This window comes from Emydura macquarii, unplaced genomic scaffold (assembly GCF_026122565.2).
Source record: "Emydura macquarii macquarii isolate MOO-44397 ecotype Brisbane River unplaced genomic scaffold, CSIRO-AGI_Emac_v2 contig_3506, whole genome shotgun sequence".
NCBI lineage: Eukaryota > Metazoa > Chordata > Testudines > Chelidae > Emydura > Emydura macquarii.
In genome coordinates this window covers 8,583,290-8,596,587 of record NW_027133643.1, presented here as the reverse complement: position 1 = coordinate 8,596,587, position 13,298 = coordinate 8,583,290, and the positions used below count along the sequence as shown (strand labels likewise).

General features: G+C 42.5%; 1 pseudogene; it reads left to right on the top strand.

The window, feature by feature from the left end:
• Positions 1 to 11,130, top strand: part of LOC137145001 (FRAS1-related extracellular matrix protein 1-like) — a 40,871-nt pseudogene extending 29,741 nt beyond the window's left edge.
• The last annotated feature ends 2,168 nt before the right edge of the window (positions 11,131 to 13,298 follow it).

Sequence of the window (13,298 nt, the reverse complement as noted above, 5' to 3'; positions counted from 1 at the left end):
AAGAAAGAGGATATTGCTGGTGGAGGAAGAAAGAGAGGAACCTCAACAAAATTCCTTGTTGTGCCTCCTTCAGCACAGGCAACACAGGCTGGCCCATTGGCAGGTCTTTCCTTCTGCGCTGCTCTCTGTGGGACCTGAGGGAAGCTGTGGCTCTGAAGCCCTCAGCCTGGCAGGGGGTACAATACAATAGTGGGGTTGGTAGCACCACTTCATATTAAGGTTGCTTTGTATTAGAACACCCTGTTTTCAGTTCTTTACCACTTTGGCGAACTTTAACAATTTGCCTGAAATATTCCATGCTGGGAATCTGCTTAAGGCTGATATTTTAGGGAGTTTCAGCCAAAACAGTTCAGCCATTTCTGAGATTCTGGCTAGGGAAAAATACGTTGTTGTGCCCATATTAAAAAAAATTCTGGTGACCTTGTCTTTGAACAGCTCTAGTGTCCCTGCTTTGGTGACTTGACATTTGGCAAGTGAGTGGCCCTTATATCAGGGATGTGCCCTTTGCCATCTCCATGAAAATCTGACCAAATTTGGCTGACTTATAAGCCTTTGAAAAATTGCAATTCACACGTGCCCAGTAGATTTCTTTGATTTTAGCAGCAACAATCTCTGATGATTCCACCCTCTCTGAGCATGCTCCATCCCCTCACAGGTCCTAGTGCTGACCAAACTGTGCCTGCACGATCTGCGCATACTCCAGCCCAGTACTACAGGTGCAAAGCCAGACTTTCCCTGTAATTGCTGCTCTGGGTTTGAATGGGGCTGGGCACCAGGACTGAGAACTCCCTCCTCTCAGTGACCACTTTGCTAGTGCCCAGACATCATGGAGGAGGAAGTTGTCTGACTCAAATGCAGATGGGACAAAGGCTAGACAAGGGCAGGGAAAGGAGTAGATTGGGATAAGGAGTTGAGACTGGGACTGGAGAGTAGAAAAGAGAGAGAGAGAGACTGTGACTGGAAGTTTGAATGGGGAGACTTGGATTGGTTGGGCAAGGAGACTGGGCAAGGGTGGGAAGGCAGATTGGGACTGGTTGGGTGGGGAGGCTGGGACAAGAACTCTGAGTTGTGGAGATGGACTGGGTAAGTGAAGAGAATGGGATACAGACAAGGAGCTAGGGCTAGGAAAGAGATGGGACTGGGACAAGGAAAGTGTGGAGGGAGTGGATCAGAAGAAGAGATCAAGCATGGGGAAACAGGCAGAAGACTCTGTGGCCACAGAGTACACTCCCCTCTAGGGGCTAGACTGGGACCCAAGATCCCTGAGTCTCACCATTCCTGTGATGTCAGCAGATGTCTATGAACCCCCCTGGCAAACACACACCTTATTCCCCACTATGGCTGGCCCAGTCAGAAGATGACAATGTACTACTGCTAGCAGTTACCTCATTAGCTCAGGGTGCAGAGGTCTATGTGCTGGGTCTAAAGGTTCCCACCTTGCTGGGGATCCCTGTGGGTGTCAATATGATGTCATGTGATGGATTTTTTTTTTCGTTTTGCTTTTTTAAAAACCTAGGAAACTACACACACAACATTATGTTGGACGTAGATTACTGGGATTACGAAGTCAAGCATGCAAAAATTTTGAAATGCCAGAATTAAGATGGCCTGTGCAAGATGTTATAAGTACAATTGCCCTAAGAAATATAGCCAGATCATCAGCTGGTATAAATTGGCGCAAAGTAAATAGAGATATTTGGCACCTTCCAGTTCCAGATTCATTTCTGACTCTATATAAGTATGGATGGGTGAACTGCATGGGTTAAAATAAGATCAGTGATGGTACTGCATGATACTATTGTGACAGGCACCTTAGAAATATCTTGGATGGATGGAAAGAAAATCCTCTGCCCAACTCTCAAACCAAACTGAATTCTGGTTCAGTGTGATAAATGCCAAAGCACCCAATGAACAACCCTTGCTGACTCCTTACCCACAGTACCAAATCTATTGGAGGGGAGATAACTTGAGTCTTGGTACCCACCAGTCCAGTTTCCATGAAGTTTTTCCAGTCTGTCCCCTCTTCAGAGGGGATGTTGGAAGAGGTGCACCAAATGCAGGAAGATGCCACATATGTAGATTTTAGACTTAAAACACTTCTACATTTTTCAGCTCTGGCCTCTGATAATGTTTTATGGTAGCAGAAAATAGAAAAACTTGAAGAATAAGGTCACAAGGCAAACTTCAGAGCTAGCAGGAGCAGATGCAACTCCACTGAAGCTAATAGAGTTTTGCCATCTTATTGCAGAGGTGAATTTGGCCTATCATTTCATATGGGATGGACAAATCCCTTTTGGGAAAAATAAGAACTCTCTCCTCTTCTCTGAAATTACACTCCAAAACCAACCTTTAGGTTAAAAAATTGTGTTTAGATTAATTTTTGTGAACCTCAACCTTGCCAGGATCCAGCTGGAATCGGAAGTGGAAAGTTCTGGAACTCCTGTGAAACAACCTATCTGCCTCCCTTGCTTCCTCCATGGAGTATTGCCGAATCTTTTCTCAGTGGAGATTATTTCCCCCTCCATTCCAGCACAGCTGCACTTGCTGGTGCATTGTGGGGGATGGAGTCAAGGTTCCTTCCACTCCCTACCTCTGCCCACCCAGCTGCAAGGGACGGGCAGTAACAATCCAATGGTGGCTGCTTTGCCACTTTACTTGCATTTTCTTGTGATGTGGGTAGGTTGTGTCGGCAAGTAAGGAGGGCTTTTATACCTCCTTAGTTCCCTGCACAGATGCACGGCTGGGCTCACTACTGAGCACTCAATTATTATGAAAAATATCCAACCAAATGTCCAGTATCATCTGATAATACCTAAATTTAGGCAAGATAAATGCCTATGGGATAGATTCTTGTTTCCAAAAATTTAATAGGTTTTAAGATATGAAATTGCTTCCCCGCCTCCACCTCCATCCTTCTTTTTAGTACAGCGCAGCTATTCTATGAGTCACTGTTTATCTAATTTAATTAACATTTGCCAGTGCCTGCAACCTAAAACACTGTCTTAAAACATTTGCTTGAAAAGCCTCCTCGTCCCAGAGCTGTCATTTTTTTGCATGATGGATAATGGATAGAAATAATTATCCTGAATAAGGTTAGACAGCTTAAATGATCTGAGTTTCAAAGAATTAGTAGTCTTAGCTAAACATCTTATTTTTCAAGACGCATTAATAATAAAAAATACAGCAGTGATCATAATGAATCGGAAAATCTGAGCTCTGCTATAACAGAACATTGTCTCTATTGCAGGTAGTTACGTACAGATTACTTTTACCAAGAATTATTTAAACCAGTAGATCATCCAGTACGTCATAAATCCCGCCACTGAAGTGACTTCAGATAGCTTTGAATGTCAAGTATTGGATATGGCAGGAAACACAATGGTTCCAGAAGTGTAAGTGTTAAAGTCCAGTTCAGTATATTCCCTTGGGGGTCGCGGTGAGGGGCAGAGGTGAGGGCAGTATATTCTGTCACGGTAGCGAAGTGGATGTGCTTCACAAATAACAGTGTGTTCCCCTTTTAAAATATCGAGGTGCATGTAGCTTTTCTGAGATGAAAGTTTATCACTGCAGAAAGAACTTATTTTAAATTTCAGGCACATGATTTTAGGTAGAGTTTGAAGGTTCTGTTGTCTGCTCCCTGGCCAGGTCTAATACTTGATCGAAAAATAAAACATTCAGTAATAATGAATCTGGGCCTGATTCTGACCTTGCCTGCATCAGTGTAAGTCAGGAGTACCCTCCCCTGTATCAAAGTAACTGACAAACACTTCTTAGCCACCTTTATGGTTCCTTGATCCTCGTACCAGCTGGGGGCCAGTCTTGTCCACAGTACAGCATACAGCAACCTCAGAGCTGCTCTACATTGTACCAGCTGCAGTGGCCATTTTAGCTGCTGGTGATCACTGGAATACTGGTGTTCTAGCTATGCCCTCTCCTCTGGGACACACTGACATGTCCCCGGTGTTACAGACGGTGGTGTAAGGCTGACTACCCCAGCTGTTCACCACCAAAGGATTCTCCCATGCCAGTGGCACTCTCAGCTGACTTATTGAGCTGGCTTTAATGGCCCCCTTTGTACCATTGGTGTGGCACAAAGGGGCGGTAGCAGGGCCATTGGTCAGGTCTCCTAGAGCTAAATTGGTGTAAAAGCTGTAAAGCGACAGCAGAATCAGGCCCTGAAAATGGCCAGAAAATAATAAAAAGCCCTTTGTGATCAAATGGAGTTACTCTGGATTTACAGGGGTGTAGCTGAGAGCAGAATTTGACCCACAGCCTCGGCATTACTTCTCCAGCTTGAGCAACGTGTACATTTTGTGCTGATTTCATTAGCCATAAGGTGAAAATTAATAACTGACCTGACGTTTTGTAGAAAAGCAGAATTCATGAGCACGAAATTGCAAAAATTAAAACAGTAAAAAAAAATCTAGACATTTTATTTTTAATCTTTTACAATATAGTAGTTCGTAGAGGCCCCCAACTGAGACCAGGGTCCCATAGTGCTAAGCACTGCACTAAAACACAGTGGGGGATGAGCTCTGTCCCAAAGATCCCACAATCTAAATGGACAAGGCAGATGAAGAGTGCAAGGGGAAACAGACACAGAGAAACGTGACTTGTCCAAGTCCCATAGCAGGTCTGTGACAGAGCTACAAAGCTCATGTCTCCTGACCGCTGGTTTGAGCCCCGTTCACTAGACCATGCTGCCATTTCAGAATACTAATGTCACCACCTCAGAACACGTCAACCCACATAGCTGCTGTAATTCATCTTGTACAAATTAGGGCCCCAGTGCTGCCAGCAGATTCAGCTATGCTGAGCCCCGTCAAGATCAGAGGGCTACTCACGACTATGTAGGTTTGCTTGCCAGGATCTGAATGTAGGACCAGAATTTAGGTTGTTGGCTCATATAGTTAAATCATTAGAAGTAAGTTTATCAAGATGAAGATTTTTAGCTAAGATGAACTGTTGAGGTGCGTTTTTTGTTTTGTTTTGTATCTTCCCAAACACTGTTTTATATTTTTTGGAAGCTTAGGGAAATTAAATAAAAATCACCATACAAATAATGCACCATTTTACTTCTAAAACCAAATGAAATTCCTGTTTTAAAAATCTATAGAAAATTCGCATACATAGTATAATCAGAACTTTTTCTTTAACTATCGCTTTTTATCTTTTATCTTTCTATTTTTAAGATTTCTGCACTGGCGTAGAACAATGACTTTAAATTCCTCTAGCAATGTACAGTTTTATGGCTCCTGAGATAGCATAAAATTGCATGATAGGCTGTATTTCAAGTGAGGAGCTATGGGACAAATGGTAATAGAGCTCAGAAACTGAACTCTAGCCTTTCTGTTCAGCATTCTTTTTATTATTAAGTCACTGGATAAGTGAAATGTTACAGGAAGACTTTAAAGTTGTACTTTTTTGTATAGCAGCTGATGAATTACGTGATGGGGAAGAAAATGAAGAATGCCTGGATACTCAAAATAAGTAAAACATTGGCCGTCGAGGGGTCAAGTATGTCAAATTATGGGATACAATTAAATCTGCAGGTTCTGTCTAGCCTGAAAAATGCAGGATGTACTATTTACAGTTGTGCTGGGTTAATATGGTAGATTACTTTGTCCTACAGCTGAGTGGTGCAGAGGGTGTTCGCTCCAGGGCTCAATCCCACAGCTGTACTGAACTCCCCCCAGCACAGCTGGGAACAAGAGACAATAGTGGCTATCAGCCACGTTTTTGCACTGAATCTGCTGTTACAATAAGGAGTATTTTAATATTTTAAGATCTCATTTTTTTTCAGACTTGAAATTAAATGGTCCAGGGTTGAACGGGTGGAAACGTGTTATCGTGTCTGTGAAAATGCTGGGATTGTTGCCATGAAGGTGGTAAGGACAGGACAGAGCGCGGAGCCATCATTTCATGGCATACGGGTAGGATATGGGACCTCTTTGTATGGATGAATCCTGAGAGACTGCCTTTTTATTGCCATTAACACCAAGATGAAGCCAAAATTCCTGGTGGCTGTGTCTAAAGCAGTTTATTGGTGTCTTGTTTTGCTTTTAAGGTCCAAGAGGTTTCAGCTAGAGCTGGCCTAGACTTCACCCACAGTACTGCAAATTTAGTGCACTTTGATCCTGGTTACAGTATTCATTTTATTTCTTTCTTCTTGAATTTATTAAGTGTAGTTTTCTAATCTGGGTGCAGTCATTTTTCTTTTATAAGCAAATCTTAAAACAGTCAATCCCTGTCCCCTATCTGCTGGTGAGCAGCAAAAACCAGCAATTATAGCTACACATTTGAGAGCCTTAACCCTTTTGGGAGCCCAATGTGGTTGGCACTGAGCGGCCTTTCTTTGAAAACCATGCCCTTTCAAGGAGTATGAAGCTGAATGCCCTAAAACTGAGGCATCTTAAATCACAGATTATTTTTATTTATATCTTGTTTTTTATTTACTGTCTCATCTTAGGTTTGCAATCATCACCCAAAAAAAAGATTCTTTCTGCATTTCTTCCATTTTCTTCCTTCTTCCTCAGTAGGATAGAACTACCCTCAGATTCTAGTCTGGAGATAGATTTTGTTTTTATGTGATCAGGACAGTCTCTATACATCAGTGTTTGGATAAAAAACCTTTAGGTCACTGACAACAGCCCCAGCAATATCAAGATGTTGTTACTTATATATACATATCTGTGTTTCTCTCTCTTCCTCTCCAATATATCTCAAGATGCTGACATGCAGGCTTTCCTTTACATCCCCACTAAAACAGTGCCTGCTGCAGAGTAGACTCTTTCCCATTCAACTTCTGCAACTTTACTAAGTCATTGCAAAGCTGAAAGAGTGATTCTGGTATTCAGAAGAGACCTGGTCATTATCTCAGGTAGGAGCTGGTGGACAGGAAGGCTGTTTGCCATCTGCATTCTTAAGATCACAGATAATGTTATCAATGTCATTGATGAGACTTGTCCCACTATCAGCAGTGACGATCCCACTGGAGGAAAAAAGCAGAAGTCGGAAATGTGGCAATATGGTCAGACGGGTTTTTAAAGATGCTTTGCTATGCTGTATGCGAGGTGTTCACGAACAATGACCTTTGTTAAGCTGATACTTATTAATGTGAAATATTTTGGTTTACTGCTTTCCTCACAACCCTGGAAAAAAAAAACCCAGCCAGTTAATAGACACTCCATTATAAGGAGATGCAAATGATCCTATTTGTGTATTTAACTAGTCTGCATAGTAATTTTCACTCCAGAACATTTGGGATTTAGCTACTTTGGAGTGGCATAGTGTGACTATTTTATAAATCTCCATAGAATGCTCTGGGTGAGATCGTCAGCCCTGCTCTGGCCCCTTTACACTGTATGAAAGGGCTCTAAATGCCCTGGTTCCAGCTGTGGAAGGGTTGCCGGGCTGCAGACATTGCGGATGCCTTCTGAAGATTCCTTTGCAAGCCCTGGTGTACAGGCAGGTGGGGTGTGATGAGGATGTGTGGTGCAGAGATTCTGGATGGCGCTGTGGTCCCTAGGGAAGCTCTGGGAATCCCTTAGGGGTGTCTAAATTATTCTAGCATCCTCTCCAGCCCTCAGAGCAGCCCAAGATCGCTTTAAAGCTGCTTTATCCTTGGGCTACGGGTTCTGTGCTGCACCTCTCACCCTCTCTGCCGACATGAGAGGTGAAAGTGCCCGGCCATTTTTTCCTTTAGGATGCAGGTTGAAGGGTGGTTTCAGCCATGCTCGGGTATCCTCTGTAAGTGACCCTTCAGCAGTGAGTTGTAATCTCATGACAGCAAACTGCCTTTATGCAACCATGCCTGTAATGCTGCCCCTGTGTACTGGTTTGGTTTTGTGACCCTTGTGTTGAGGAGCGGACCACTCATGTCGTTTGGTCCCGTCACTGAGCCATTGTGCCGCTGGGGTTGCGTCTATCCTCCCTTGCCCTTGCAACACTCATGTTCTGTTGAGAGAGGCTTCTAGCAGCACCACAGATGTTTTACCCACTCTGGTGACTGATTGTTTTTCAAGTGGCTTCTCAGAGCAGCTGTTCCCATGTGGGTGCCCTCATTGCCTCTTCTAACAGCATCTCCAAACAAATACCCAGCTGCACCGCTGCCATAGAGCTAAAGAGAAAAATCCAGTGCAGCGACGGGGCTGTCTTTTCCCTCTGTGGCACTCTGACTTCTTTGGCTGGGCCAGTTTTCTTAGCTTTTCCTACATGACGTTCAGATCTGCCAGCAGCCCAGGTGCAAACAGTAGTCAGTCTGTTCCTCCTCTGTTGAAATAAGGACACCACTTCCCTACCTAAAATTGTAAGGATAAATATATTAAAGATTGTGAGGTGCTCATCTATTACAGTGACAGGGGTCATAAACGTTTAGATAGACAGAAGTGCTCACAAGCGACCCTTGAAATTTGTGCAGAACTGGATAAAGAGTTCAGATTTCTTGACACTTAGGCCACAGTGCTTGTGCACAGGGCTTTCTTGGTAGTGGCCAGGTGGGTAGCATGACCTAAAAGCTGCCCTGGTAACATCAACTGTTGAGTTTGGGTTCAACAAACCAAAAGAAAATATTTTGATTCAGGAATACTGAAAAGTTTTGTGTCGATGGACCATTCAACATCTCTGCACTGAAATTTTTTGGAACTTTTTGTGCTGTGAAAAGTGTTGTTATTTCAACTTTTCATCCCAATTTAGGGTGAAAACCCTTGTTGAAATATCAGAATTACCCACATTATGGAAACTCCAACTTTCGCTCTGCTCTAGTGGCGAGGACTAGAAGACTTGGAAGACTCTGCTATTGTTTGCGTTTTTCTTCTTCTGCCCTATTAAGGTCTCAAGAGTAAGCATCTCAAATCTCAGTATCCCCTATGCTGTGCCAAAAATGAGAGAGAAAACACTTTCCTTTTGATTTATTTTACAGTTATTTGTTTATAGTTTATAAAAAGGCACAAATGATTTGTCCAATTATGTAAACTTCAAGGATTCCACAAAGCTGAGCATCATTTTTAAATGAATGTGTGTTGTTTGCTTTAGTAAATTTCATGCCAGTTTGCATATTTTTCCTCTTTTGTGTTCCTCTCCGATTTATTAGAACCAAAAATGTTTAGGTGTTTGTGGTGCACATTCTGCTGCAGGGCTCAGATTCAGGAAAGCACTTAAGCATGTGCTTAAATCCCCTTGATTTTAATGGGACTTAAATACATGTTTCCTGATTTGGGGATCTGGATGGGAATGAGCCTTCCCCTGGCGTCCAAATCAAGTCTTTCTCACCACTCATCCTACAGTGGTAGCCAAATTAGTACTTGTGCTAGACCATGTCTAATATGCGATGTGTGTGAATCATTTCCCCAAACCTCTCATCTTCTCTGCAGCTGAATGCAGGTCTGTAACGCCAGCTGCACACAGCCTTCATAGCACAGGTGTAGTTTTTGCAGTCAAGAGCCACTGCTCATTTCAGGCTACTACATGTTCGTTCTCAAAGCCATTGTCTGTTGTAAACAGCCCCATCCCCCCATTAGCTCTTTAAACCATGTGTGTGTAATTTAATGCGGTCTGAAGTAAACTGTGGCTCTAGATACAGGGCCAGTGTCTGATTTTTGTCACTTTGGTGTAAATCCAGAGTAACTCTTGATTCTGGTGGAATAACTCCATGTTGACACCAGCGTGCATGAATCTGGCTCATTGTCTTTCATGCTGTGTTTCCTGCAGCTTTATAAAAGCAAAACTGGGAAAAGTTGAATTTGGGGCAGAGGACAGAATTTTAGGAAATCTTCCTAAGGTAAATGTCCAGTGTGCTGTGTATTTCTATGAAAACAATTGGGCTAGGAAGTTGGTTAAAAAGGCTTAATAAAGACCATAATGTAATAGTAAGGTAATAGCACTTGATTGTTACATCCCAGTGATAGCTGTGACATTTTGGACTTAAATATTCTAAGCAGTGGAGATGCAGCAGCAAACAGGTGTCTCAAGGACATGAGAGAGGTAATGTGAAACAAAGAACTGGCTTTGCTTAAGAACTTGCATGTCCTGCTGCTTTTGCTTCATTATGGGTGGCACTGGAAAAGGTCCATCTACTATGGGAATTTTCCAAACTGTTGTTCTCTCCCTTTTATCAGCAGGTACTACTGTGAGTGTGGATGTCATGACCAATGGAAAAGTAACTTAGACAGGATGGAACTGGAGCTAACAGTTGCAAGGTGTGGTTTGTTAGTTAATTCATTTTTTAAAGTATACCTCTTGAAGCTGTCACTTCTGCAGCTGCTTTTCCCTCTACTAGATGGGTCTGACTGGGAATGCTCTCTAGTTGTTACCCAAATGAACTTATGGATATCAACATTTATCCACCTACCCTGGCCACCTTTAAAACCAGTCCAGTTGCTTCTGAAACTCAATAATAAGACCCACAGTAAAGAATTTGCAGTGTTTCCTGTACTACATTTATAGGCGCATAGGCATTATCATAAACCACTGCAACTGTGCTTTTATTTCACTTTAGAGAGTGATTCAAGCGGGAGTAAACCCTGATCAGCTCAATGGGTACAAACCACTGCTTGCCCTTGTCTATGCTCAGCAGCAGTGTAGCTACCTCAGTGATGGCTGAATGGAGCCTATTTCCAAGTGCCTTTATGTCCAGATAGAAACGAGTCTGTGATGCAAATTTGCTGTGTCAAAGATAGATGGTATCATAAATGAATTAGTACAACAAGAACTTCCTATTTTAAGGTGTTGCTGACAATGCACACTCTCTCGTCTTCACTTCGACAATTAAAATCTGGTTTTGCAGCTTACTACGATCTTTATTTAGATAAGGTTTTTGTTGTAGTCACGTGGCTGCATTTTTAGTCATGCTGCATAAAAGCCATTTACCCGCGTTACTGAGATTCATTCATTTGTTTTTTACACATTGCAGGTGTTTCCATAAAGTCTTGGCACATCCACATTAAAGATGATGGCCTGGAGGAAAACCATGAAGTGTTTAAAATAATACTGATCATGCCTCAAAATGCTGTTCTGGGGCAGAAGAATGAACTGACTATAGAAATTATAGATTCTAGGACAAGTCAAATTTATTTTAAATACAACTTCGGGCAGTGCCTTTTTCCAAGCATAGGGTCTGATCCTACTATGTGATAAGCGTCTGCCCCCCAGCCCCAGGTATATAGCGCTCAATATATGTGCTCAGCACCTTGCAGAAAGTTTCAAAGCATAATTGATTGCTGCAGCAAAGAGCTCATGTTATGTAAATGATAGTCACCTGAATCAGACATGTACACACAGGGACAAATCCTGTCCCAACAGCACTGCAAGGGGAGCAGGAATTCTTGCAAATGCGTCCTCTGCTTCAGGACTCTTGTCAGGGAGAACACGCAATAAATCACACTTTGCTGATGCTTTGAAAAAGAGCAGCCTGCTCCTTAGGCGGTGTATTGCTGACACAGCACACACGCTAGCCTGCTGGGTAGTCAGACGCCTAACTAGTAGTTCATATCCCTGTGTGGGTCAATGTGGAAGCCTGCCCCCTATCCAAGCATTCTACTAGTACTAAGATGAGATCCTGCCCTGCTGCTTGTGTTGGGGGTGCAGGTGAGTGGCAGTTCCTGTTCCTGACCCCAGCACACACAAAGCCTTTTTCTTATCTAAGATAAGAATCTGAATAAGATAAGATGTGAAACACACAGTGCAGTTCTGAGAGCTGGTTGAACATACAAGAAGTCTAGTTAATACTGTAGCAGAATTTGGCCAGCTCACACCAGAATTGGATGCAAAAAATGATGCAGTTATTTTTTGGTTTGTTTGAAAGTGGAATTAAAAAACAGCTCTTATTTCATCTGAAAACTGTTGGTTTCTGATGAACACTAGCACTTGAAAGCACAGCGTTATCAGCAGTTCAACTAGCCTGATCCAGCTCTAGAGAGTTATCAAAGTATTTGCCATGGGAGAAGGTACTATAGTGTTTTCCACAGATTAACATACAGCATATACAGAGCACTCTGGAAGGAACAAATATGAAGTTGTAGTGGCACCAGGAAATTCATAGAATACTGGCTTCGAGGATTAATTTTATATTAAACCAAAATGCTTTTTAAAATTGCAGGGATGAATGGAAAAAAATATTTTCTAGTCTTTTCTTTTTTCCTCCTTTTATATAGCTGAAACCCAGACCAAATTGACTACTCTTTCTTTACCTTAAACCAGCTGTATTCCATGCCTAGAGTAACTTCCTTTCCTCCTTCCGTCTTACATTCTCCCAGGTGTTAGTTTCAATAGTGGAGTTTCTTTAAGGCTGCTGTTCCAGATGTTCCACAGGATAAAGATCACATATAATTAAGTCAAGAAAGAGCTGCCAGAGTGCACCACAAATGTTAATGCGGCTCTGAGTGGAATGTTGTTTTTTTTAACCACCATCTTTTCTTTCTTTCTTTTTTTCCTGAAAGTTAGAAAGCTGCTGAGATCAGAACACCCTTTTCTTTAGCCAGCTTTAGTGCCCATGTTCAAGAGCTGCACCCTGGGCATTGAGAAAGCATCACACAGTATATTTTGGGGGTTAAATGTATAAAATGACCTGTGCCATCGAGTAGTTTAGTGTAAGAGTGGATGTAAGGCTTATTACAAATCTGAAAATAAAACAAATTTCCTGCTGCCATAGACAAGGTTGTGTGCTGACCCAAATGTGGGTCAAGAGTGACACCCTGTGGTCAAGTTATTCTTTTTAACTCCTCCACGATTACTATTTTTTCCCCCTTTTGTTTCGAGCGAACATTTATAATAGGTGATGCTGATAGCCCAGTGGATGAGTGTTCTTCAGCCGCTTCTCAGTCCCCTCCTGCGGCAACCTTCCCTGACGTCTCTTCAGCCAAGACTGTCACCTGAGCTGATGCTGCAGGATCCTTCCATGGCTATATGGATCCAAACCGACAAGAAACTAAAACAAGGGGATAACAGAGCTTCAAAATTCTTACACAGGGTGACAGGTTTCCTTGCAACACTTTAGAAAGAAATCGCAATCCAGTCTTAGCTGGGGGTCACCATGCCACACTTTGAGCCCTGGGGAGTGCATATGGCAGATCTACATTACAAACTTTTGCTGCTATAATAATGTCAGGAAGGGATATGATTTTTTTTTAATGACATTTTTATTCTGGCAAAAGCCCTATACCAGCAAAAAAGTGCTTTTGCCATTATTGATTTTTTTCATCTGGGAACTGTGAAGCCAAAACATGTTTTTGCTAGGTAGAAGCTTTCTCTGCCCTATGAGGGTTTCCTGGTATAGCTATGTGACCCATCCATGGCTAGGGTAG